The sequence below is a fragment of the Pleuronectes platessa genome, chromosome 23, assembly GCF_947347685.1.
Source record: "Pleuronectes platessa chromosome 23, fPlePla1.1, whole genome shotgun sequence".
Classification (NCBI taxonomy): domain Eukaryota; kingdom Metazoa; phylum Chordata; class Actinopteri; order Pleuronectiformes; family Pleuronectidae; genus Pleuronectes; species Pleuronectes platessa.
This window is the reverse complement of record NC_070648.1, coordinates 12,037,698-12,065,463: the sequence shown is the minus strand read 5'-3', so window position 1 is coordinate 12,065,463 and position 27,766 is coordinate 12,037,698. Positions and strand designations below refer to the sequence as shown.

At 43.1% G+C, this 27,766-nt stretch overlaps 1 protein-coding gene across 1 annotated transcript in view; it reads right to left on the bottom strand.

Annotated features, from left to right (window-relative positions):
- Positions 1-26,048, bottom strand: part of nrxn2b (neurexin 2b) — a 605,543-nt gene extending 579,495 nt beyond the window's left edge. The window contains exon 1 of the mRNA XM_053415562.1: positions 25,842-26,048. The gene's annotated coding sequence lies outside the window, so the exon portion shown is untranslated. The remainder of the gene's footprint in view (positions 1-25,841) is intronic.
- Positions 26,049-27,766: the final 1,718 nt, after the last annotated feature.

The window sequence follows — 27,766 nt, the reverse complement described above, 5'->3', positions numbered from 1 at the left end:
CATTAGCTGCTTTGTAAATTTATTTGCCCTATCTCTACCTGTGAAGCTGCCGCTCATGTACTGTAGAGGTGCTTAGCCTTGATATTATCCAGTATTTTAAAGAGGGGTTTTGGCTTTAGATCCAGAGTGCACTTTCATTATCCAATACTTATCTTAATAAGACATATAGCTTTCAGCCTTTTTATGCTGTACTTAGCATTTACATCTGCATGTTGAGTACTTCTAAGGCTTATATTTGTCTGCAGCATTAGAATTACATTTCCAGGAATTCAGACGACCAATCTGTAGCTCAGTTCTTGCATAAGTGACCATTCCGTTCCTGATATAAAGGACACTTGAAGTGCTTGATATATGTACAGACATATGTAAAGGGTTCTCGGGTCCATTGAAATATAAATGCAAGGCATTTATTATTATTATTATTATTATTGTATATATCCTCCTCTAGAAGGACTTCCTTCTCAGCTAATGGGGACCAAATGTCTGTCTTCAGCACATATATTCATCCTGAATGACAATAACATTGGACTGCTGACACTAACTTTAGCTGTTTCACTTCATATATGTTACTATAGATGTGTATCCTGTCCAATTATGGATTGTCACAAAGGAAAATAAAGCACTGTGTCCACTTGGTTTGGTCTCTTAAAATCTCATGTAGAAATATTATGTCTTCCTTCAGAAATTAAATTCCTTTTCAGGGCTGAAATGGAATTACTAAATCGGGATTCAAACAAATGGTTATTTATCCTACTCCCAAAGGAGATGGCAGTATCAAATATACTTTGAACTTAGACAAGGCTAAAATATCATGTTAAACTGCATTACCACGACAATAATCAAGCTGTCTAGAAATACTACTATTACAGCTAGAAGAGTGTGTCTCAATACTACTTCACAGCATGATCACCTTAGATTGTATTAAAACTAGTCAAGAGAAGAGTCCAAACTATTTTATGTTTATCAGGATCATTTGAAAACCAACCATATAAAGCTGCTCCACTTCAAGTTTTAGTGTGCAACATTACACATGAAGTTGAATCCAACAACCCAACAACTAAATACTTCATAGATGTATGAAGGAGGAAGTCTCCAACATATCTGGTGAGGGGGTGATGTGACAGGGGGCTGGCAGGGTTGTTACGACCACATTTGTCTACTGTACAATATTTCATTAGAAAAGTCAAAGAGTGCTGAGAGATCAATACGACATAATATCAGAAGCTGCGAGCAGAACAGCTTATAAGCAATGTAAAAGTAGGCACATGATCCTAGGAGAGAGAATGCCCGCCTCCCGTGGCTGCTCCGCGGCTAACTAGCTGTCAGATTCACCCGAGGACTCTCATAGGAGGATCAGATATGAAGCAGAAAAGCCATCTAAGGTAACTTAGCTGGTATAGACCTTGTCGTCATCCTTTGTTGTTGTGCTGCCAGCTAACCACTAGCCAGCATCACAGGGGACTGGCACCGAGAACCGACAGTGGGAGAGCAGTGATGCCCAAGTTCACTCACGGTGACAGCTACTGCCTTTTGAAAAAGTGGCCACAATGCCACCAAAGGGAACTGGGGGATAGGCAGTGAAAAGTTCAGCCGTCTCATCTCAGTTTACCATCGCTCCCCCTGCACTAATCTGACAGCTGCTGTACGACAGCCTGCCTGGGAAGCCTGTTTCTTTCCGTGCCCTCTCATACTCTTTATCTTAGCATATATACTTTCTTTTCCACCACGTCGTCCTTGCTCTTACATTTCCTCTCTTTTTTGCTGCCTCCTCCGCTCCCTCTGTGTCTACTCCCTGCCTGACATCAGATCAATACCATTTCTTCCTCCCTCTGCCAATGAAATAAAGTATAATGACAGCTGACTAGGGGGTTATGTAGATGGAAAAAAAACATTGTTAATTTATATTTGTCGATAAACTATGACATGTTGGATGTGGTTTTAGAACATGTTTTTCAAAGAAAGAATCACATCCTCAAGGGAGGACAAGCCTGAAACCTTGTCAAAGAAATCTGAGAGTCTGTGGTCTGAGTAAGACAGTTATCCTTTCCTGACATGGAATAATTAAACATCAGATTAGACAGATTGGTCCGAGTATGCCAAATAACTTATTGGTAAATCATCTGCCGTCACCATTCATCCTGACTAGCCCTGCATTAGCTCAGTCACTGCGGTGTCACACACAGCTTATTAAACTGATTGAAAGGTTACCTAAGCTAAGTGGATTGAGTATAGCACCCACTGATTGTTCAATGCATGACTTGATTGATTTTAGGGGAGTGGTGCCACTGTTTCCAGTCTGAAAATGCTGATGCAGTGCAGTCTCGTACACAAGCAGTCAGACCACACTGATTTGTTCCTTATTGCCTCTGATGAAAAAGCACCTTGAGTGCAGACCCATAGGATGTATTTACATGGGGACCAGCCATTAGTACCGAGAAATATAAATATCAAACTATATCAGCTATGATTATATGATACAAATTCTCCATGTCCCATGCTTTCTCTTCTTCCCTGCTTTCTTTTCTAGTTCTCAGCCCATCTAAACTACCCAATGAGGGATTGCTAACAGGATGTTGCCTATTAGATCCTGGGATGGTGGAAGTCTTTAACTATGATGTGTCATCAACATGCCGCCTTTATAGCAGCTCGGCAATTGGAATATTCCCTTCCGCTTCTCCAATAGTCGGCTAATTGAAGATGAGGGACTGATGATTAATTATCCGATCCCAGTGCACTGTTTACTAAGATGATCGCCGCTGATGAGGGGTGATTAAAATTGAACCGCCACTCAAATTCAGGCTTGGTGTCAAGCATTGTGCAGATATGTTGATATCAGCGTTTTTGTAGCTCCCTCCACCATTGTTGCCAGTCGTAAAAACACTGCTGTGATTCGGTCACCCCAGTGATATCACAGGGAATGAAGAGTGGAACTGCCAACATGCTGAGCTGACATATCGACATCTTTCACTCAAAAGGAGATGTTGAATCCCGTCTACACAAATGTTGGCATCTATCTTGTGGCCATATCCAAGTCTAACACAGCAGTATGTCTACTATATGGATTAATTAAATGCAGCTGTTCTGGCAGATCACACCGGGCACTCACATTTTCATGTTTAATTCAAAAAACAAAAGAGATAAAAATGTTAAAACCAACTCCACTTACATTCCTTATATTATTAGGGCTAAAAACAGACTGCACAGAGAGGGACAAGGCTACATGCGTCACTGGCGACAGCTTGACCACTGCAGTAAGCAGAGAAGATTTATTGTTTAGTTTGCCCTGTGAACACATGTAGTATGCTGTCATGTGCACCCGAATGATGGGTACACAGAGAGGACAGGTGTTGTGCCAAAGTCTGCCTGCACGCTGAAGTGTTTGCTTGTCACAGGAACTTGCAAAGCACCTTTACAGATGTTTTTGATGGCCCGGATGTATGGTTGGATTGCTCCCGGTGCTGCCATTGGCCATTCCAACTACGACAGACAGATTCATTTGCTTGGGAGAAAGAGAAATAAAGATGTTTCACTGTTTTAAGAGAAAAGTAAAACAATGTCCAGGTCATTATGAAACTGTGGCGAGCTGCTACAGTCTAAGTAATTAATGGGAGACTGTGATGATAGCACCCAGCTTACATTATGATCCCCTGCTACATTAAGCATGACAAGAAAACATTAGTCTATATTTTGTAAGGACAACTTTCACAGCAGATGCATATTTTCAGAATACAAAAATGTAATAAATAACAGCAAAATTTCAGGATATGAACACTGATATTGTTAAAATAGAAAGATATTAATACCTCTTTGTGTACAGAAGTCTCTCTTTGAGATGCTCAAATGACAGAATGCCATTGCACCAATGGCATTCTGTCAACCTGATGTTCCGTGTCAAATGCAACACATTTCCATACATCAGTCTTGTTTTTTCCAAAGGTCACAGTGAACCCGTTCCGGCATCCACACTTGCCACCGCCACTTTACAATTGTTATTGTTATTGTTGACTTGCCAGTGCTCTTATTTTCTTCAGACTGAACCGCTTAAGGCCCAATTAGTCCTGAACGATTCAATTCTCCAGTACCTACAGCATACATGATGCCTACCAAACAAGAGTACTGTCAAAAATAAGTGCTGTAACTACCGTAAAAAATGTAACAATTTTGGCACCGACTTGGTACCTGAATCTCCAAACATACTGTTCTGCAACAACAAAACTATTACGTTGATCATCCAGCATTTTTTAAGAATCTTTCAAATCAAGTCAAAATAAGAAAACAAATATAAAGATAGTGGAAGTTTTCCTCATCTACATTAGTCATAGCAGTTGGTATAAGGTTCACACCAGGAACACAAATTGGACTTATTGGATTCTCAGAATCTTCATCCATCTGCGTATTGCAACATGATGGCCAAAACCACAATTACGGAGTAGACTGTGGCTTGGCCCTCGTTTTTGGTCATTAGGCATGTGATGAATGTGCCCAGGAACCACACAGGAAGGGATATGACGCCCAAACGGCAGGCAGCCATAATGACTAGCTGCATATCATATAAACAGATCAGTCATTTGCCAAAACAAACAGTGCCAAACTGTGGGTGACGCAACCCAGAGAGGGGAAAGACAGCCTGTGCTTGTTGGTTTGGTTTACTTGGACCCATTATTTGAACATTAACACAGAGCATTTCATTAAAAATACCCTCGGCACATACACAATATATTAAGCCACTGTAGAATAACTACACAGGCTCCCAGCTCCTTCATTACCACTCCCACGCACATTTGCACATATCCATGCAGATGGAGCAGATGTTTACTGTTATGAGCATTTTTTATTTAATTCTGTTGTATTTAGATGTTTGAGCAATAGCTATCAGTCATCTAGCATTCAAGGACCAACAGAGCAAACTGCATTGAGATTAACAAAAAGAAAATGAATGAGAAAAGTAAACGGGTTACATAAGGCTATTTCCCACACGTATTATGCACATTGTCTATTTGTAGGTGGAAATTCTGAGTAAACTTACAAAACAATAAAAGCTTCTACTATCAGATCCAGAAGGACATTTTAAATTAATATAAGCAACAAATTCACTCCTGTTGTCCACATTATGCTTACGCCTTCGAGGCTGGACTCTTAATTGCATGATCTTGTTTCACGTGTTGGGGTTTTCTTTTGATTAATTACTTAACATTCATTTAAAATTTGAATCACATTCAGATGGACACTCAACTACAAAAGGAAAGACAGAATGAAGAGAGCATAGTCTGTTGTCTTAACTGCTGGATGTAAAACAGTTAAACATAGACGCTGCCTGTGAGAGCTGAAATGCCCCCTAAGCTGCATTTGCCTTGAAATAAGAGTGTTAAAACAGACTCTGTGGGAGAGGAGATGCACAACAGACAGTCGGAGAAAGCAAACAGAATAAGAGAGGGAAAGATGGAGAGGCTGGTTGTTGAGAGAAAGCCAGAGGGACTGTAAAGCACAGGCTTTTTATTTGAGTATTTGAATATTATTTGAATATCAAATGATAGCTATTTTCTCTGCCCGTCTCTCCAGCAGGACTCCCTAGCACTGAGTGTGTTTATGGAAGTAACAGTTACCACAGTGAATTTAAGCTCCACTTTACATGTCCCCACTGACAATCAGCTCCAATCTCCTGCCTTGCCTCTCCCCCCCTTCCTTCACATCTGCTTCCTCTTCCCTTTTGCCTATACTCCTCTTCCACCTCCTTGCCTCCCCAACTAAGTATCATAATTCCTTGTTAACACAGCTAAATGAATATGTTGTCATTAAAATGGTACTAGAGGGCTCGAAGTGAGTTAAGCATTACAGCGTTATAGTACAAACAAGATATGGTGGGGTGTGAGGGTGTTAAGTGAAGATATGTGACATCATGTCCCCTAAATTCCCTTGTGACTTAACTTTCCCAGTCATGTTTACCCAACTAAGCGGTTTCCATTCTCTATTTGTGTAGGAGCTAATGCAAGCTGTGCATTCATTCACAAAACAATTGTATTTTTGCAATCCATAGGTAAGATTAGCCCCCTCATGTAGGACCTCTCCATATGAGTGAGCTTCATTATCACAACATTCCAATTCACACAGCACAGGAGGATGACCAACAAGGCGGCCTGCTAGTGCTAAATTATGCACAATGACATCTTACACATGCATTTGTCTGCTATGCTGTGGGGCCTTGAATGCTCAACGTCCTTAGAGTGGGGGAGTCTGCACTGAAACCCAAACCACAGCGGTGTCTCGACACTGCTCTCGCAAATGCTCCAGACCCAACCATGATTTAATCCTCATTATACACGCCGACATCCTCCGCAGTGCCATCGTTTCAAACCGCAGTCTAACAAACCGATTGTGGGCCATTACAAGAGAACGTATTACTGCGGCCACATTGTGTGCGGCTAAAATGTGTCTTAAGCACATTTTGTGTGATCCGCCGCTAGGCTGGAAAGCAAAAAGACAGTCGGTGAAAGCAGCCAATAAGTGAATGCAAAAAGCAGGGGCATGCAAATGCAGATTCCCGAACACATCCAGCAGCACAGAGGAGATGTCTATAGACCAGAAAATGCAGCTGAAAGGAAGTGTGAGGGAATTTGATGGGTGGGCTGCAGTATATTATCTCAGAGTGATGTAATACAGCACACACAATTGATCGGGGAGGCAAAGTGCTGTTTAGCTGATATCCCTGAGTAATGGCAAATTTGCATATATTTTTCCTCAGTCCTCAGGTGGCTATGCTAAACTATGCTAAACTGACAGAAGGCCGATTGAAATAAATCATGCGTCTGTGGGCAACCACTATGCCCTGTGTACAAGCATCAATTTGTGTGAAAATTTAAAAAAAGTAGGGACAGACTAGTGATTTGGTGCAAACTAATCTGTACCTACATAGCTGCCAAATCTGGGACTGTATTCATACTGTATGCATGGTAGTGTCAACATAATATCTTTGCTTGTTATTATACAAGGATGTTTTCAGAATCCCTATGTGCCCCGTAAGCTCTGATTGATGGACATGGCCGACAGCTGTTAAACATTTACGCAGGGCCTCATGATGAAGCAATCATCCACACATCAAGAGGTCTGACATAAATCAAGCAGCCAGCCAGACCCAACACACACACACACAGCCACACCCACACACACACAGACACACACACACACACACACACACACACCTACCTACCTCGTGGAAGAATACTAAAGATGATGAGCATCTAAGCAAAATCATTCTCATGTTCTCCCCCAAAAATATACTCTGCCCCACAAGTGCACCATCTTTAAAAAGTACACAAAATGCAACATGCAATTCTCCCTGACCTCCTTTCACAAATAATGAGCAAGCAGTGTTGCGTTGGAACTCAGCATGCCAGTAACATTAGGCCATAAGGCCTGGGCTAATTCAATTATAAAGCCTTCACATACCAATGGGCAGCAGCTCTGCAAGAGGCACCCTACACTCTGAGACATCCCTTCCCTGTAAACGAGAAAAGACAATGTCTCTCGCCTGCAGGCTAAGATCCATGAATACTCTCGTCCATCCACTCACTCACACACACACACACACACACACACACACACACACACACACACACACACACACACACACACACACACACACACACACACACACACACACACACACACACACACACACACACACACACACACACACACACACACACACACACACACACACACAAATATGAGCGCTTCTACTTCACGAACACACTGACACACAGAGAGACCATTATGGTGAAGCTAACGAAGGCGCAGGGAAACTGCTGTACAAACACAAACCTATGTAAGATGACCAAGAGTTCACAGAGGAAACCGGTGAAGCATACATTCAAGATGATTGACCTTTTAATCTGTTACCGCTGGGCATGTTTTACGTTCAAGATGTCGCTTGTCCAGTCATGACATCACTGATGAGCAATTGGGTTTGAGGCACTGGAAATGCTCTTCAAACCCTGTCGTGTCCTTTATGGTAACTCTAATTCAATCTCACCATTAGAACAGAATCAAAACTAAATATTCTAAGAAGTATGTAATTATGTAATTTCTGACTTCTCCCAACCTCAATGTAGAAAGGATACTGTTCAATCATTGTCTATCTGCCAGAGCCAAACCAAAACTGTATATTACTGTAATGACTTTAACTGTACTAAGCACTAACTCAGTTAAAAAGTTTGACTAGTCGGATATAAGTTCAGAGGAAGGCGCAGTTGGAAAATCTATAGAGTAACTAGTGGAAGTGTTTTTTGTGATTTCCAGCTTGGGTGAAATGATAAAAATGTGGCTTTCAAATTAGATAGAATACATTTAGGTTGTGGATTTAGATTTAAAATGTGCTCTTTCTCAGCCTGTGCCTTAAGGAATATGATTATTATTATGGGCAGGGGGTTGTTGATTTATATAAACTCCAATATTAGTATTTTAACAACTAAGATTCAATAAAAAAATCACCCGTCCCAATCCCATGCACAAATGATGTGGGTGAGAGTGATTCTTTAACAGCAGGGAGCATAACACTGCAACACAGTGACATTTAAGATTCATCACAAAGCCACAAAACCACTATGCTCAGTCAATGTAAGCCAGCGAATGCACCATTTAAGCAAATACTTACAAAAAACAAACAAACTGTTGGCCTACAGCAGTTAATCACTGATGTTATGACTCTAGGAATATGGGTGCCACATACAAAAAAAGGGTCATGCATTGTTGCAACTTACTGTAGTGTCCCTCAGAAATGAAGCTACAAGGAATTCGCTGCTTTTCTCGTTTTATTTTTAATTCAGAAACTGAACACAGGCTAGTGTAGGCCGTAGCCAATGCCACAATAACAAAAAGCCTGTCTGATCATGTGTGTCCTCCTAGCTAGAATCTTATACCACACTCTCTATTGACAGTCTCGCCTCAAATTATCAGGTAAGAAAAACATCAATGCCCCTTCCAGCTTTCTTCCAATCAAAATAGCAGCCACTGACAGGCTTCCAACACATTCGCTGACACTGTAAAACGCAGCAGCTGCACTAATGTGCATTCTAAACACGATGAAATAAACAACCTTTAACACAACAGCCCTGTCTGTTACAAGACTTCTAACAACAAAGGTATGACACTGCTGTATGCTTACAAAATGGATGACAGAGTCATGTGGAGATGCTAACTATGACTATAACCTATGATTCTATATTTAATCATATTAAATGACGCTGTAGTTGTTGTAAGACCCTAACACCGCTTATACCAGTCCTGTTTTAAAAGAGTTTGAAGAAACAGGTAAAATTACTTTCCTCTTCAAGACGACATTTACAGCGTCACTGCGCTAAAAGCAGCTGAACTTGGTGACATCAATTTTTATGCAGCTTTAACTCCACAGACAAAGATGAGATGTGCTAAAGTAAGTTTATCGCTTTAGTGAATATTGGAATTGACGACACTCACCAGGTTGACGTGCTGCACTTTTACATCCTCCAGCTGCGTTAGTGGATTTCCTTTGTACATGCGCCGTCATCGAGACAATTAAACCAGCCATTGACCTGCTCTGGCATTAACGCTACAATAACACCAACCAGGTACTGTTCACCTACGCAGGATACATGTTAAACATTAAAAAAAACTCTTACATGTCTTCTTCATCCTCCTCCATTATTGTCCTCCACTTAAATTCGGGTGTGTCAACAGCTGCACGTGATTAATTATCCTAATTATCCCAGCGCCATCATCTGTTAGTAAGGTGAACCCGGACTGTACCATTTGGACAGTGTGTGTGTGTTTGTGTGTGTGTGTGTGTGTGTGTGTGTGTGTGTGTGTGTGTGTGTGTTGCAATAAAACAATAATAAAATCTCTGTATAATTTAAACCAAGTGATCTGAGAAAAATCCCAGACTTTTGCACTTCATCCAGGCTCCTCTTCCTGCCGTGTGATGGGGAGACTGTGACCAATCACAAGGCAGCTCGGGGAGAGGCTGCTCCTATTGGCTGTTGGCGGCTGCATGTGCACGACCTAGCGGACACCTTACAGGACAGGTTGCCAATCCAGCATTGGAAACAACTCAACTGCCAAAACATCCTAAAAGAGTGATAATAAACACAGTAAATCACACGTGGGACATCTCTCACATACACGTTATGGAAGGATGTGAATCTGCCCATGCTCGTCAGGTGGGAGGGGCTCCAGACAGACAGACAGCCTCCTACCTATAATATTGAAAGTCCTGGACATAAGACTCAACAAAGAAAGTATGTTTCTAGCGAGTCCCACTGCAGCTTTAAGTGCTACAAAGAAAAAATGAGGAAGGAAATGAATAAATTAGACGATGGCTATGTGCTTTGAACTGAACTATGCTAACCAGGGAGAGAAGACAGCAGGGAAGACAGATCTGTTAGTAATTTCAGACAGGCATGCAGCCTACAGCTAGCTCTGACATCCCCCCCCCCCCCCGCCCCCTCTCAGGAGTCAGAGGCTAGGAAAGGCCCGAAGGATTGAGAAAACTGTGCTCTGCAGTAAGCAGTAACATGTTTAGCATTTAACACTGCACAGGAAGTAAAGGTCTCTGCCGTGAGAATTAGTTCGACTTTCTCTGTCTGCGCTCGCTTCCTCCGCCTCTCCCCTCTGCCTTGGCATGAACGCGGACCATGAGTGATACGTCCCTGCTCACATTGCATCCAGAGGCATAGTCCGTGCTGCCTTGGCATCTTGTGACTTATTGTGTCTCTCCCTGCTGGCCCTCCTCCCTCTCTCCTCTCTCCGCTTAATGGGAATGGATGATAGCTACGTTCTCCTCACTCCTCCACATCACTAGCCACAATGGACCAACTGCCCCCGCACCCTGCCGCTCACCATCCCATCCCCAGAGTTCTCGGGCGGCTGATTTGACGCAGCACAGTCAGTGGAGCGTATGAATGGAGGACAGGATGGTCTGGTAGCGATACGCAGACAGAGAAGGCAGACGGAGCAGAAAGAAAATCCTCAGCCCACATGTGGGATTCATCTGGGTTTTATTATTACCATGGGACCTATTTTTTTCCAATCTCAGACTTGGGGCTGAAAAAAAAAACCTGCTAAAAGGTAGGTGTAAAATACTATTTAAGGAGGTGTAGAAGAGTTAGGGTAAAACACGCCTATGGTCATGATTTGGATTCAAAGCCCACAAAATAATAACCAAATTGCATATGAGCCCCAGCTTGGAGTACTATTTGGAACTCCCCAGGAAATGCGTGCGAGAGGTGAATTCAGCTGCCACCTGTTTCCCTGCCTCCATAAACAAGAGCATTAGCAATTCCCTAAGCCTCAATAAATTCATTACAGCAGCAGGGAGTGGACCAGGGGGGAGACAGATAACCCCTCCGTCCAACTCCACTGACAGCCAAGGTGAGCCAATGTCAAACCACAGGTTTCTCTCTGTCTCTGTCTGTCCCTTTTCTTGGTAGACTCTTACTGTGTTAAGTGGATAGAGGAATAGTATTTCTCCCCCTTCTCCTCCCTTAAGATTTTTTGATTTCTCCTCTTCCTCCTCCAAAAATCACTCCTATTACCTTGCCTCATTCTCTCTTCATTTCTCTTTTTTATTGTTATCACTTCTCTTTCATTGTAACCTAATTTCTTAACACTCCTCACTCGTCTTTCTCCTCTGACTCAATACTAGCCCAGGCCTAGCATTGATTGGGAGCTGTCTGCACTCCTGACTGAAAGCACTTTGCCTTTTGTAATGTGTGCAGCTGCACAATGGTGACATAACTAATAATGGCTCCATCGTTAACAATTATGCACACACACACAAAGATAGGGTCACTGCACTGGATGATGACCAATTCGATTCTCCTTCATCAGAGGAAGCTTACTCTCTTAAGATACCGAATGGGTGGATACATATTTTGTGACTGCTGCACAAAAAATGTCAAGCTAGTTTATCCCTGTATGCATTGAAACAATTATCAAGCCACTTAAGCTAATTTAAATCCAATTGAAAATGTTCAAACATGTGTTGTAACGAAGTTCAATGCAACAGCCTTGCAAATGCCAACATGCAATCACAGCTACAAGGTCCACATCTACAGGCTAGCGCCTCTGAAAATGTGTTCAAAACAATAGAGTTAGTATTGTTAGATGCCTCAATGCAACACACAGTTTAATTGGTCTCATTTCCCTTCAGGGTGTTAATGTTTAATGTTCACTGAGGTGTAAAAAGTTTGAAAACAAAAAAGAGTGGAGATACAGAAACAGATAGCTTTTGTTATTGCATACAACACAATCATAAAAACCATCTTAAATGCTCCCTTGTCTTTGCCTCAATTGCAGCCTCCCTCTCTCTCTTTCTCTGTGTGGTGCTATGACACCAAGCAGCTGTCCTTGTGCTGTGGCCTACCAGAACCATATGCAGGGGTGGGAAAGGCATCAGCTGCCACATCAGCACAATGACTTCACCTGTCCCTAGGTCACAGGTGGTGCACGGGGACGTCAAAAGGGCACACACGTGCACAAAATGTGCACACATACTTAAATGCATATGTTTTTCGTTTGCTTTTTAAAGTTCCTCTTACTGGACTGTAAGGCTCTGTAAAGGATGTGAACTTTCTAACTGAATTGTTGACATTGTTACCTCACTGTGCAAATACTTCGTAATGCCGCATGATGAATATTGAAGACAGCATTTTCTAATTCGATAGAAATCTAATCTACTTATATGCTCTCTTGCACAGACACACAGCACGGTGAGGCACACTGAGTACAACTGCTTCATTATTATACTCTATAAATCACAATCTTTTCTTCATTGACAAAATACTTCTGTTGCCAACACCATTTGCGCACTTCCGAAGCTGACATATTTTTACAGCTACCTTAAGTGTAGTAAGAGGCTTGGGCTTAACATGACCTCATTACTACATTTACACCATGACCTGTTGCGAAACCAGGAGTCCAAACATCAAAGGGCTCCAGTCAGCCGTTCTCGCCCTAGGCTTCCATTATGCTGGTCTCAAGTCTGGCTTGATTTTTTTTTTTTTAAATAAGGGAAAAAAGCTATATTAGGGGGAAAAAGGCAAAACTGGGGTAAGGAAGAAAAGAGAAGGACGGCAGGAAGAAGTGAGGGGTGAGACAAAAGTCCTGCAGAGTCATCACAGGGGAAGCTGACGGCTGTAAATCACACATAATCATAGTAGTCTTAATCCACAGGGATGGCAAGCCCTTCCTGGATTCACACTAGTCAATTATGGGGGGAAAAAGGCACAACACACACATTCACATATACACACAAACACCCTTGAATCCACCGTTTCATGCTTGTGTACTTCACAAGACTTACAATTAATTTCTGTTACAGTAAAAAACACAGTAAGGAAGGTAAACAGACACTGATTCAGAGGGAGAAAAAGACAGAGAACTAGAAGCAGAGACCGAGAACTAGACTGAAGCACAGTTCTAAAGTGTGGATTAGAATTAGCGGCTGTGGCTCAGGGGTTAGAATCCCATTCTTCCCCTTTCCGAATGCCGAAGTGTCCTTGGGCAAGATACTGAGCCCCAAAAAAAGTGCTGGACATAGATGCACTGTGTGACTGTATGTGTGAATGGGTGAATGTTAAGCTGAAGTGGTCATCAATACAGACAAAGAAGGAGCAGCGGTTCTCCTGCAGTGAGCTCCACTAACAACAAACTCAGAGTACGCTCCATGTAACACACATAGAAACACACACACACACACACAGACACACACACACACACACACACACACACACACACACACACACACACACACACACACAAACAAACACACGCGCACACACAGACACAAAGACAGTGAGAACTCTGCTGCAAAGCCTTTGGAAGTTGGTGCTGAAAGAACAGCTCCCCTGTGACGCTTTAGTAAAGAGCAGCGGTGGGAAAGGGGGAGCGGGACTCCGGGATCTGGAGCTACCCAAGGTGCTGAAACCCTCCCTGAGAAACAGCTGGTTGGACTGAAGGAGCGATGTGGAGAGTGGAGAGAGGAGGCGAGCTGTCCAAGTTACTGAATCAACAGCATGGCCCTCCCTCATACACCGGCGATCTTTGCATGGAAGGGATAAGACCCTGTCAGACCATTTACTTATACCTTGGATACTGACTGAGTTTTCCAATGGTGAACTGAATCTTCCAGATGGTCTGCTGTTCACAAACACAGTAGACAATTGAAAAATAGGTGATACTGTCTCCTCTTTGACTGACCTAACTTGTTGACCTACTTCTAGTTCCAGGAAATAGAAACAGTATGAGCAAAATAATGGTTTAATGGCCAAATCAGTTGTCCTGTGTTTATCAATGTATAATTCATGTATGTAAATTTAGAAGCCATATATCAAAAGCTACATAAAGAATATGCTGTGTGTTACCAAATATGTCTAGTATGTTAAATAAGCTACACTATTATCACAAATAATTATAAATAAATATATATAAATATGTTAACATGAAGCATCACTAAGCTTTGGATATTGTTATTTAGTCTGAGCAATGCTAACAGTACAGCACTGCAGCCGAGGCAAACAAGGGCTACTGCGAATGATGTAGCGATTATGTAAGTGCATGAATAAAAAAGCTTAGTAGCACAGCATTATTAGAACACCGTGGACATACTTTATTTTGCATTAATACTGCACTGTGTATTGACTCTGTAGAGAGATTTCTATTTAAAAAGTTGGTTTCATGTTCCCCAGAGCCGCAGTGATGAAATATGAGTGCAACAATTTACACTGGGCCAATCGATGTTAGGAGTTTTGAAGCACAATTAATAGTCTAAATTTAATTCATTATTGATATCTACTCTCAACTAACATCTGCTGGCTTTTTCTTAGACACTACATTTTACAGCTAGATAGAATTTTTTTTCAAAGAATTGATTTGTTTTTTCTGCAGGAATGATGCATTAATCCTGAACTAAAGCTACTATCTGAGCTCTGTAGAAGCAACGACGTCTAACAGGGTGATCCAACACAGTTAAATGAAGATCCCTTTGTGCAAAGGGAAAGCCAGAGTTGAACCTGATGTTAAGCGACGAACCCAATCGTCTTTTGTGTGAGACAGGCAGGCTCATGTGGGTAGGGAGCTGTCCGCGGTGCTGAATTGACAGCAGCTTACCACTGCCGTACGGGGAGCTGTCTGTGAAGTGTGTGGTGCTGAAGTGTGCCGACGGATTGTGTGCACAAAGCATGTCCTTCCTTGATGGTCATGGTGTACTTGCGGCCTACCCCACAGTGCATCTTGCACCCATTGTTTCTGGTTCAGCCGCACAGCTCTGAACCGGAGATGCTGGAGGTGGCGTTGCACTGCAGAATGTGCCATAAGCACTAAGTGACATGAAGGAAGGTCACTGAAATTCTCAGAACTGACACTCAGCATTTCACTGTAGGCAGTGGACAAAAGAGGGACCTGAATGAAAGAATTATAAATGAATGGCATTCAGAACAATGTTAAATGTATGCAATGTTTTGGTAAGAGGTACCAACCCAGCAGATGAAGCCTGGCTGAAAATCTCCCTTTTGTTTCCACTCAACCCATCCTCACCTTGCTATGTTTAAACCTTGAGGGCTGCCTTTTCTTTTCAAGTAGGGTTCATTTACAGTCGCTCTTCACTCACTCAAATATTTATACAAATACGTTCTACAATTGAGAGGATGAATAATTAAAACACTTCGTGGACCGCTCTTAACCTCCAAATTTCAAACCATAAAAGAAATAAATCTGAGGTAAAAAAAAAGTAGTTTCATATCCATAAATATTCCATCCATTCATTGTCTATATAGCTCATCCTTTAGGTCTTAGGGGCAGCTGGAGCCAATCCCAGCTGGCATTGGGTGAGCGGGTTCGGGTTTACCCTGGACCGGTTGCCAGTGCATCACAGACCAACATACACAGACGAAAACTATTGACGCTCAAACATACAGTGTCTTCAAATAACCACAATCTGCATGTTTTGGACTGTGGGAGGGAGCCAGAGTCAAAGAGTAAACCAACGTAAACACAGGCAGAACATGCAAACACCAGACGGAAAGACACAAGCCAAACTGGGATTCAAACAGGTAACCCTCTGGCTCTGCGACAACTGCCTTTAGTAAATATTATTTGAGTAACTAGTATTGCAGCTAAAACATCAAGGGAATAACTCTGCCATACTGAGAGGGATCTCCTATCTCACATTCTTATTTAATATCTTAAAACATCCTCAACACAACAACTACGAAGTTTTCTGTCTTTAATATTATCATTTATTTTCTTGCAAATCTACAATAGCTCCCGGAACTGAGCCGCTGTGCTGTGAGGGCGCAGCGACCTCATTGCTGTTTCTTTCCTCATTGAGAAGACAAAAACAAAATAAACTGGGAGGAAGATGGAGATTTTATTGTTTGCGGCGAGAACAACACGCCCGCTCGCTCGCTCTCCCCTTGCTCGAGGCCACACAGGTGTGACTAAGTCTTATGGATTCATAGCTGATGGCAGAGCGGGGGTTAGCGAGTGAATAGTGGGTAACTGGAGCAAAGTGCCCGCTTTGCAGATAGCAGCATCCTTAGAGAAAATGGCTTGGCAAGAGAGAATGCTTTCGATCGATAGTGCGCTGTGGAAGTTTGAAAGGGCTTTGGTGGGGCGGACTTTTCCACACAGCCTCTGTGTTTTGGCAGACCTAAGAGGTCTGCTAGGAACCTATGATCTGCCTGGGTTGTTTTTCTTATCTCTCTCTTCCTCTCCCCTCGCATTTTTCCTGTCTTCTCACTTGCTACTCAGATTTTCCATCGGCCTGGAAGCTGTTCACTGTGATGATATTGATCTTTTTTCTCCCTGTATGGTCCCCCAGGTCTGAACTATATGTCTGGTGTAATACTTATTCTGTGAATATAATATCGAATAGAATCATGTTTACTTTTTATTAACTTTCTTGTTTGTCTTTTATTTTATAGAGCCATTTGTCTTGTTATGCTTCCGCTGGGCAAGAGGGCAGGTTCATACCTCAAATTTCAAATGTATCAGGCTTTTATCTTGTTTTATCTTCTCTATTATAGATCTATATGTGTCATCTGAAACCTTTCTATTTAAACTAGTTTTAGTTATTACTCCCAGGGTCCTTCTCTTTTCAATTTGCATGTTCTTGGTATGTCTGCATTTTTTCCCCCAGGATACTCTGGCTTTCGCCCACAATTAACAAACTTTCAGATTGGGTTAAGGTGAATTGGGGACAGAGGTATCTTGTATAGGTATGAATGTGTAAGTGAATGGTGTTGGTCTCCGTGAAACACTGGTGACCTGTCTAGGGTGTACCCCACTTTCCACCTAATGACAGCTGGGATCAACCCTCTAAGGATATGCTTTAAAGATAAAGAATGGATGGATTTTAGTGAGATTCATGTGAGACAACATTATACAAATTGTTACGGAAGAATATTTTAAAAGGTATTTTGATGGAAACACAATGTCACACCTTATAGATTTAAGATCCACATGCATTCACTTTGATATGAAAGGCAGGTGATCATTCAAGTTGCCGATCTTGACTTTCTGTGACCGGTTGCTGAAGTATAGGGAAAAAAGACAATTTTTTTCTCAAGCTACATGAAAGAAATATCCAGTTTACTAGGGTTTTCTGTGAAAAGAATCCCTGCTATCTGAATAGGGTAAATCAGCCTGGAGCCTGAAATACATTATTAATTGTGCAATTGTGACCATTTAGAAAAATATATATGTACTATTACGTTAACAGTGTCAGGAAATCTTCTAATCTGTCCGCTATAGAAACATATAAAAGGGTGACAGACTGACAGGCCCCAGCCGTGGTGAAAATCTCTGATACATTCCCAGGGACTCGGCCTGTCAAAATAGGCACAAGCATATCTGCTGCTAATACTACTCTCTCTCTTACACGCACACGCACACACACACACACACACACACATGCTCACACACGATCAAACACGCTCACTTCCTGCCGCCCACACTCCACAGCTTGCCGTACACCAGGGGCCATGTCAAATCGCGGAGTTATTCCAGGGACTCGCTGGGGAGTGGGAGGCACAAGTCACCATACATGCCAGTCCCCAAACGCCCGGGCCAAATGGTGTGTCACACCAGCTTGGAAGAGAGAGAAAACACTGATGAATCCTGGACTGCTCTATTTAGATATGGGATAGAGACAGCGAGAGGGAGAGAGAGACTTGGAAACCTGGTAAGTGCTAAACCCTCACAATTAGCACCATTGATGGGAAAAGTGGCTTTGATCCCAAAACAATCAGATCTGGGCTTATTTAATATCTGGGCCATTTTATGAAAGGCTGCTCTGGGCATTTTCACACTGTTTGAACTAAACTAGATATATTCAATAGCAATGATTAATTCAAACAGTGCTGGCTTTAATAATACTGTAGGTTGTATAAGAATATGACAACCCTTTTGGCATCTGTTATGCCAGTGCTGTAGTGTTGCAGCCACACAATGCATGGTGTCACAGTGGACTACGCTGTCCCAACGAAAAGGCTCCTTTAAGCCTAACCTTTATGCTTGATTATCACACTTCAGCTCAACCTAACAGCTAGCAACACACACAGAACAAGGGTATTAAAACATTCCCAGTTCTGTTGCAAGCCAACAGCAATATCACAAAGAGCCTCTGTAGACCAGACCGTCTTATTTCAGTTCAGCATTCTCAGAGAGACCACCTCTTTCATTGGTCAGAGGATGCAGCTAATGAGTCACCTGTCAATCACCCGATCCATCCTGTAATGTGACCCAAATGTTGTCTGCTGATGAAGTATTAGATTTTGTTTGTCTGATATTGTGTTTTTTTTTTGTGTTTTTTGTTTTTTTTTTGGGGGGGGGGGGGGGTTTGACCCATAATAATAATAAGTGCATCCTCACTGAAGATGTTCCTATAGCTGAACAAATCAGAAACTGGAAAAGTGGATTCATCCCTTTATCCTGTGGCAGATAATATTTTCTTGGGGAGCAATGATAGCATCAAAACTCCAGTGAATCACTGGTTGTGTTATGTTTGCTTTAGGGTTGATCAAACTTGGCAGAAAGATTACTTTAAAATATGTATCATCAAACCAAGGATTGGGTATGCTGAGTTGTGAATTAGTTTATGTTTTGAATGGAACCGTGATTCATAATTGAAAAAAAGCAGTGTAGGAGAAAAATGTAAGCAACACTGGATGGCTAAAATTGTCTAAAAAGTGTGGATGGGATGAGGTCCAAAAGAGTTGAGAACAGCCTGCACTGCATCACAGCAGTTAGTCAGCAAGTCCCACTAAAGCTTTCTGAATGGATGGTTTTAACTGAAACAGCTGAACTGAGATGGAGGGAGGGCAGAATGGCCTGTGACGCTGCAATTCCTCTCGTTCCTCTTCCCTCGCCGTCTTTTCCTCTTACAGTCTTTCTGACACATTCAGCCTTCATGTCGCTACCTTTTTCCCTTCAAACCAGGAAAGCCGGAATGTGACACAGGCCTCATTTGCCCCTGACAACCAAGAAAATGGCAACAACAACAAAAAAAGCAAAAAACTACCTGCATCAACACTAGAGAAGCTTTTAAACTAAAGTTTGGAGCTGTGCAGATGCTGAGAACAGAAAGTGAAAATCTCCACTGTCGGAAGTACAATTAAAAAATGTGCTTGTGTTTGAAAGCGGGATACAAAACAACAACACAATAAAGCTAGGGTGTATGTGATTGAGTTTGAGTGCCCATTTGTATTTCTGTGTTACATCTTTGGATCACAAATTGTGTCGCTCAATTGAGCTTCTCTAAACCTGGCTCATTACAAATGATGGAATAGTGCTGGGTAATTGTTTGACCCTGCCGGCTCAACCTACGTCCTTCGGCTGCTGAGAGCTCTCGATGGGAGAGGTCTATGGGATAAATGGTGGCCATTCCCGTGCTCTGCCCGGGGACCGTGTGCAACGAGAGCGCCATCGTATCTGTGACAAGACGAGCCTGATGAAGGTATGCTAGCTGCACAAACCCAATGCAGGCCCGGGCAGCGGCAGCACCACCTCTCTAAAAGGACCCATTGTGCCCTGCCAAAGCCTTTCCCTCTCCGCGCTGAAGTGGCCATTGTGGCCCACAGAATGGCCATCCCTCTTCATCGCTTGGCAAAGAAAGCGCGGCGGAGTGTGGCCACAGGTGCAGTGGTGGACAGTATCTCCACATCATGAACCCCATCAGCCCCAGAGTGCCCCCTGTTGCCCGGCTCATTGTTCCCACGGATGAAGACACTCCTACCTAATTTCAGCCAGTGAATAGAGTGTAAAGGAACAGGTACATTCTAGTATTGGAAATAGCTACATATCAGAATTGAGCGAGGGGTAGAGAGATGTGAGCTTGGGAGGTTTTATTTTTAGCATGCATAGCTCAGGTTTGGACATCTTGTATTGATTTGGTGGCGGGGATGGTTCTTTGGAAAAAAATTCACCCATGACAGGATGGACTAAAGCCTTATGGATTTACTGGTAGAGGGGAATACACTGTGGTGGAGCACAGCAACTCTCTGAAGTATACTTGACGGAGAGCGGTACCTCCAGTTGTTCAACAAACTCTCCTGAGAGTCCATTTGAGAATTAGGATGAGTTAAAAAAAACAGATGGATTCTGAAAATCTTCTGCACACAAGTCTGATGGCAGATGAAGGGATTTCTAATCGGTGTTCACAGTGGTGAATAAAAGAGTGTTGAATATTGAATAATAACAAAACGTGGATCTGTCAACAGAGAAGAGTCTGGATGCCATAAACGTACACGCTGACAGTCCATCCCCCCAACAATTGGATACCAATTGTATACAATAGAACAGTTCAGTATTAAAGCAAACTAGGTCACTATAAATCATGTCAACAGGCCCAGTATCCTTATGAGGGTGCAGACTCTCAAGATTCCCCGTATCACAACATCAGAGACAGGATGGCAACTCCTAACACAAAACACAAATATCTGATCTAAAACATTCCTGCTGAGGCCTTCAAACATCTCAGGTCAACCATCTGTGCAGGCATTAAATATGTCAATGATAATATTAAAGAAATTGAAGGGTATATGGGTAACACATTCCCTGACAAAGACACAATAAGTATTAAAGTGCTTTAGAGGAAGCTTGGTGGTATGTCCATGGCCATCACCACAGCATATGTACAAACCAGCAAGTATATTCACATTTGAAGTGATGAATGTGTTTTTCTTGGACTGTCCACGTTTCTTACATTTCTTTTAAAATACCACACAATAATAAATGATACATTCCCTAAGAGAAAGGAAGTGTGGATGCATTTTATCGCCCAAATAGCAACTAAGTGACTGATGGCGATGTCCAAGCACTTGTCTTTGCAAGTGGATGTTATTGTGTAGTTAGATATGCAAGTGTTATGCAAACAAATTGCATGATTATGCAAAACTAGAAATAGTGTGGATGAGTGATATCCCACAGCATAAGGATTAGTTACTAACACCCACTCTTCAATTATGAGCATAAAACTCGTATGTGTTTTTTTTTTGTGTCCAATATCCCTGTTACGCAACCTGCTCCACTTTAAAATAGGATCCTTTCACTGCTAATCACATGTTAGCACACCCTGGATTGGATAGGCACAGTTCATACAAAGATAGAGACGCTTTTGTGTACGTGTGATGACGCAAAGCCAAATGAGGCTTGGTGTAACAGGCTTTGCTGCAAAAAATCTAAAATCAAAACAGCACTAGCTCTTACTACTGACTCCGAGAGGATGAACTGTGATTGGATTGAGGTGAACATGGTTCATCGTCGTAGAGGGTGAGGTTACATCGGTTCGCTTTGTTCCGAACATGCCCTTCCAGATGGGGAGGTGGTGAGTCTGGGCTGATATTTTGAAATCTGAGAAACAGCAGCTGCTTTTGCGCCGGACTAATTTAGGTACAGCAGCTCACTGGCAGGTGCTAAAGAGACACGTCCCACACCTGAAACACAGGCCAGTCCGGAAAATGAGTCCTCTCGAGGTCTGGGCTGGAGGACAACTGACAGGGAAGGCATTTGAGTCGGGGCCAAAAGGAGATAGGGTACAGACGTCTGTTTTATTTCTCTATTATTGATTCTCTCCTATTCGAAGAAAGACCAACTCAACCATAGCAGCAGGGATCTCGATTGAGTTTCTTAACAGGCGAGCGATGTGGTATTCCAAATATTTCCAATCAGGCTCTCACTTGAAGTTACAAAGAACATCTTCATAAATTCATTAGCAGTGGCTGCTTTTGGGAGAAGGGTTGATACTTAGATATGAAAAAAGGGGGCTGGGATTACATTAATTTCAACTGTTTGAGAGCGGGGGGAAAAAACCCTCAGCCAAGATTCAGATGTACTTGCGCGCTGTGCTGAATGAATTCATGACCCAATCTTTGTGGAATACCGTGGAGTTTGCGGCACAGTTCCAGGATTCCAACACCCAAGTCTCTCCACTCTCTCATTTAGAAAGACCAAAGGCAAGATGTTAAAAGCCGCACAGGGCTTTCAACTCAAATGGTGCCATCACTAGACAATTTTGTGCTTTTTTTCCCCTCTCCAGCTGACAGCTTGATGAGGGAGGTTCTTACTCTGACATCTCCCACAATAAATGTCTTGCCGGATTTCCTACAGCCACGGCCCCACAGGAGGGAGGAGCGTAAAGTGATAGGATCGATAGGCCATACAGTATCCTCTCCTGCCTCCTGAGCTTCTCTGTCTAACGCCCCTTCTCTTTCGCTCACAAATCCATCCATGCAGAGACAGTGAGTGGTCCTTCACTCCATCTCCCCATCACTGGCTCTTCCACCACTATCCTGGTGACTTAATCAAAAGAGAAAAGCAATAGACGGGTTGGAGTAAGAGCAGGCCAGGAATGTCTTCCCCCATCATGGCCCCCATGGCTAAAATGGAGGGGGAGTAGGGAGGGGAAATAGGATATCTCTCATTTTCCTATCACATGTTCTCCACTTTTTTATGCAAGCGAAAGTGTCTGTCTTCTATATAGCTCCCCTAAGCTCCTTTAACCTCTCCCGTGTCCCACTCTGTGGGCGGATTGTGGGCAAATGGAGGGGAAGACGGATGAGGGCCAGGCGTCGAGCGGCAGAAGAGTGAGTTAATGAGGCAGATTGCTCTCTTTGCCGACGTGCGAGGGATTACAGGCAGATTACCCATCCGGATTCTCTCCGCGTCCAATTCCGCTCCCTCTCGGTCTCTGCCGTGGTAAACTGGAGGGGGCGCGGCGTGGGGAGGATTGAGAGGGCCCAAGTTGTGATAGAGGTGAGATAGAAGACAGTGGCTCTGCTCTCTGTCAGGGGAAGATGACAGCTGCTCAAAACACTGACCTGTGAGCGGATGGTGTTTATGTTTGATGCCTCCGATCTGACAGCTGCTCTGAGGACTGCACTCGACCTGCACCTACCATCATGAGACCAATTCTCGTATGACTCAAATGAGATCCATCTCATCTTCAGTGAGTTAATTCTCTGAGATAAGTCTGATATGCTAGGTGTACAGATTCTGCCCACGGAAAACCAAATAGCAATAAGTCACAATCTGCATTTGAAACCTTTTTTTGTTGTTGATCATGCTGCCTTCAAACGCCATGCTGGCTGCATGTTGACCCAGAATGATTGCATTTGAGTCGGAAAAGCTAGAGATTTACATGCAGGAAAGTTGAAGCCTCGTGTCAGCGGAACGAGTGAAAACGGAGGGAGACACAGGACCTCAAATCCACTTCTTGCACTTGCCGAATAACAAACACTGAAAATGTCTGGAAACATTATTCAAATTGCAGGGGAATTTGCAATTATTATAAGTCATCTCGCCTCACAAAGGTAATGTTAAGCACCCTTCAAGAAGTGCGCTGAAAGCTCTGAGAACAAAAGGGGAATCTTGTATGGGCCCTGCTCAGTGTGGCCTGTTATTACGAAAGGGGAGAAGCCTTTTTAGTATTCGAAAAGCCATTGTCAGAATGTTGTTCGACCACGTTGATGGAGGAATCCTTTTGGTGAGGTTTTCCTATGGTCGACTGGAAATTAAAAGCTGGACGCCAAAGTGTACAAGGGAAGGGTAAAGGTAAGGTCTTTTTATCATCCTGGCTGTATGAGTCTGCACTCAGGAAATGAATCACATCACCTTGCTTAATCAGTTCCAATGTGGACTCAGTATGCACTTCCACTTCCTGTGTCTGATTAGGCCAATCATCTTTACATGATTGTATTTGCCTTGCAGAAGTCTCAACAATCGAGGCAGGGACACCAAACTTCACTACTGTGCGTGAAAATCCTTCTTTGTAAGTGTTACTGATCAAATGCATTAAAATTAACTAGCACTTGTAGTTAACAGTACTAATTGTAGTAATTAGTACCACTGTCCCACAGTAAAGGTCTTCCCGCGTTGCTGCACAGTCCAGTAGGAGATGGAGAAGTACAAATGTAAGGTTATGTATGTAATATAACGGGGATCTTATTTATTATAAAAGTTCACACAGCTTCACTATATAAAGACAGAATAGGTCAGATCCCCACTGGCGTTTACAAGGTCTCTCCTCGTGCGGTGTCTGCTCCCATCCTCTCTCCCTGGTCGCGTCATTCCCATCCGGCTCATGCCTCTGCGCGGCTCCACTAGACAGCATGTGTTCGCTTTAATTAGAGCTTCCGAAGGTGCAGCTAAAACCCCACAGTCCGCATTTGCACCTCGTAATCGCGGTGTCTGCTGATTCGGACTACCGCTGTGCTTTGTAGGCTGCTCCTGGGTCGGGGGATTTTGTGTAGAGACACCATTACGCGCCCCAGTGGGCGTTTGGCGACGCGGTGGCGCAGGAGACACATGCAGTCGCAGCAAAGGATAGGCCGTACAGTCAGCTCGAGAATAAGAAGCCACACACTCTCAGTGCCACGCAGTCCTCACATGTACGTGGGGAAAAGACTGGACGTTAACACACAGGGTCAGCTCACAGCCACTTCACTCTCCAGCAGCCAATCATTACGCAGCTGCTCTGTAAAGAAAGTATACCCCCGGGTGGCCTAATTCACTGTCATAAATATATATATATATATATATATATATTGTTTTAATTAAAAGACTAAATTCAGGTAAATATTACAAGAATAAAAATGATAATAAACCTGCCCCATTACTCGAATGAACTCTCCGGTGCAGAACCACTGGGATTACAGGGGTGGAAGGGACTTGGAGAGAAGAAAGTGGGGCTGTGTGTGGGAATTTAGATCCACCAGTACATTGTACTCACTACACTACAATGCAGGCTCATATTTCACTCTAACCGGGAGCTGTTACAGTGGTGTCTGCGGGTCCGATGAGTGTCGGGAACAATCCCTCACAAGTCGTCTGGACGTTGCGTTAACACAGCCACGGCTTCAAGAAGCACAACAACTGACTTTCCCTCTCTCTTTCCTGCCGAATTCCCACACTCCACTCCACGCCAATGCTGTCACGCGTGGGTCCAAAACATCCATGTCCATCACTTGCCCTCCTCCGCACTCTCACACACACGCGGATTCAACGCGTCTGCTCCCGGAGCCGCAGAAAACCAACAGCAGACCCTCAGATCCACTCGCCTCCCAAATCTCCTCCAAATAGTGACCCATTACGCATCGTTCGCCGCCGGCTCGCACTGAACAGAACAAAGCCAGCAGCTGAACTGCTCGTTATTCTTAGTCTCATCTTTAAATCCTTTCACCTGGCATCTTTTACAAAATCATGACAGGCGATGAGTGCCTTTGCAGAGAGGGATAAATCCTCACAGGCAGGGGATGAAAAAAAAAACGCACTGAGACGCATATTGTCACCACAGCAAAGAGGGGAAAAGTCCTTACTTGTGTTTTGCAGCAATCCCGCCCGATATCATTCTCCAGGACTTGAGGTTTGTACAAATCCCTGGATATGGCCTGGGTGCAATTTGCGCTTCAGTGTTTCTTGTTTAGTTTTATTTTATTTTATCCAGAGCGTTGATCAGACCAGAAAGCAGGTTTTCCACCCCTCTCTTCTCTCCCTCTCTCCTTTAAGACAGATGTGAACGTTCCTGGCTGAGTCGCTCCACCTGCATCCCTGCCGTCAACGCAACGACAAGGAAGGAGAGAAAGAGGCAACTTCAGCTCCTCCTTTTCAGATTTAAAGCGCCTCCGCTGCCGTGTACCGAGGAAGCTTTTACTGCGGAGGTGCCGTCGCCCTGCGTCTGGCGGATGCTCCTGCTCGTTTCTGTGCGCTTTGACGCATCATCCTCCACCTGCATCCGCTGGAGAAGGAGACACAGCAGCATCAGCAGCAGTGGCAGCGGCAACGCACTCGCAGAGATATACGCCCCGCTCCGGCTAGAGAGGGCTACTTCACCCCGGGGTGGAGACGGGGAGGGCGGTGCACTGCTGGCTGCTTCTCTCCACAACTATCGTCGCGACTAATAGGCAGTTTAGATGTGAGAAATAAAGGGTGGTCAAAGAGGATGTTTATATCAAACATACCCCAGAGGATTAAATGTGAACCAATTATAGCATTCACTTGCAAAGATAGAGAAAAACGCCATCTTGATATACTGGAATCCCAAAATGACACGGATTCAAAGGACAACATATAGACCTCATACTCAATAACTGTGAAGGGTAATTACACAAACAACTTTGTCTGAGTCGAAATTGAGCAAATACTAATGACTCACATATTAATATTCCTGATAAAAATGTATAACTATCAAGTGCACCTCTGCTATAATTCGCTAATGACTGCCGATACCCACATTTCAGCGACCAATTATGTAAACCAAACAGTTGGTCCAAAAACAACTTGAAAGAAGATCCGTTTTTTTTCTTCTTCCACAGACGACATAATCCTAATTAGTCTATTTACCTAGACACACACACATTTCCCTCATGAAGGTTGACGATCGCCTAAAAAAGGTGAGTAAACAATTGTTTATGCATTAGGGCCCCTTGGGGCAATTTGATCAGGCCCAGAGATTATACACAAAAAACTAACAGAAATAGAAACTCAGATAGAGTGAAAGATTCTCAAGGCAGCAATTATTTTCTTTTCCCCTGATGCAAGAAAATAACATAAAGTAGTCGAGCCAGCTGATGTGTCTGACAAGCAAGGACACAAAATCCTTGAGCTGCAAAACAATGATGAGCTCAGACAACCTCCCTCGAAACCAAATGTGCGGAGAGTCGTCCCAGTCTGAGGAGGATCTGACTCTTAGGTTCTGCTCAAGACTGACTGACCGGAACCAGAAAGATACTGCTTTGAGAGGCATCATCTTTATCCATGACCGAGATATTACTCTGATATAACTCTGTTCAATGACTTATTCTCACCTGATGGATAAAGAGGTGGAATCACTGAGTTTAGGTGGATTTACGTCAGCTGACAGGAACCTATATCTGCAAGATGAAATGTTTCAGTATTACAATGGAACAGGATCAAAATAAGACTGTGTACATGCTGTTTTATACCAACAGGACGTTGGTGTGTATATTATAATGATGATTATTAATTAATGTGATTTGTAGGGGGATGGTCATCTGTATTTAACTTGTTATATATATGAAACAGGGCAGGTAGATTTCCCTGTTGCCTTTTCATTCATGGAATGTGTAGCTATATTGTTTTGTTTAATACAATTCTTTCTGGATTACACTGAATTGGCGGATTGGCTCAATCTGGTTGGCAGTGTGCAGTGGGAATGATAGAGAGGTGCAGTAAATTACTGACAGTAAAGACTCTACCATTCGAATATGCATGAAAATACCCA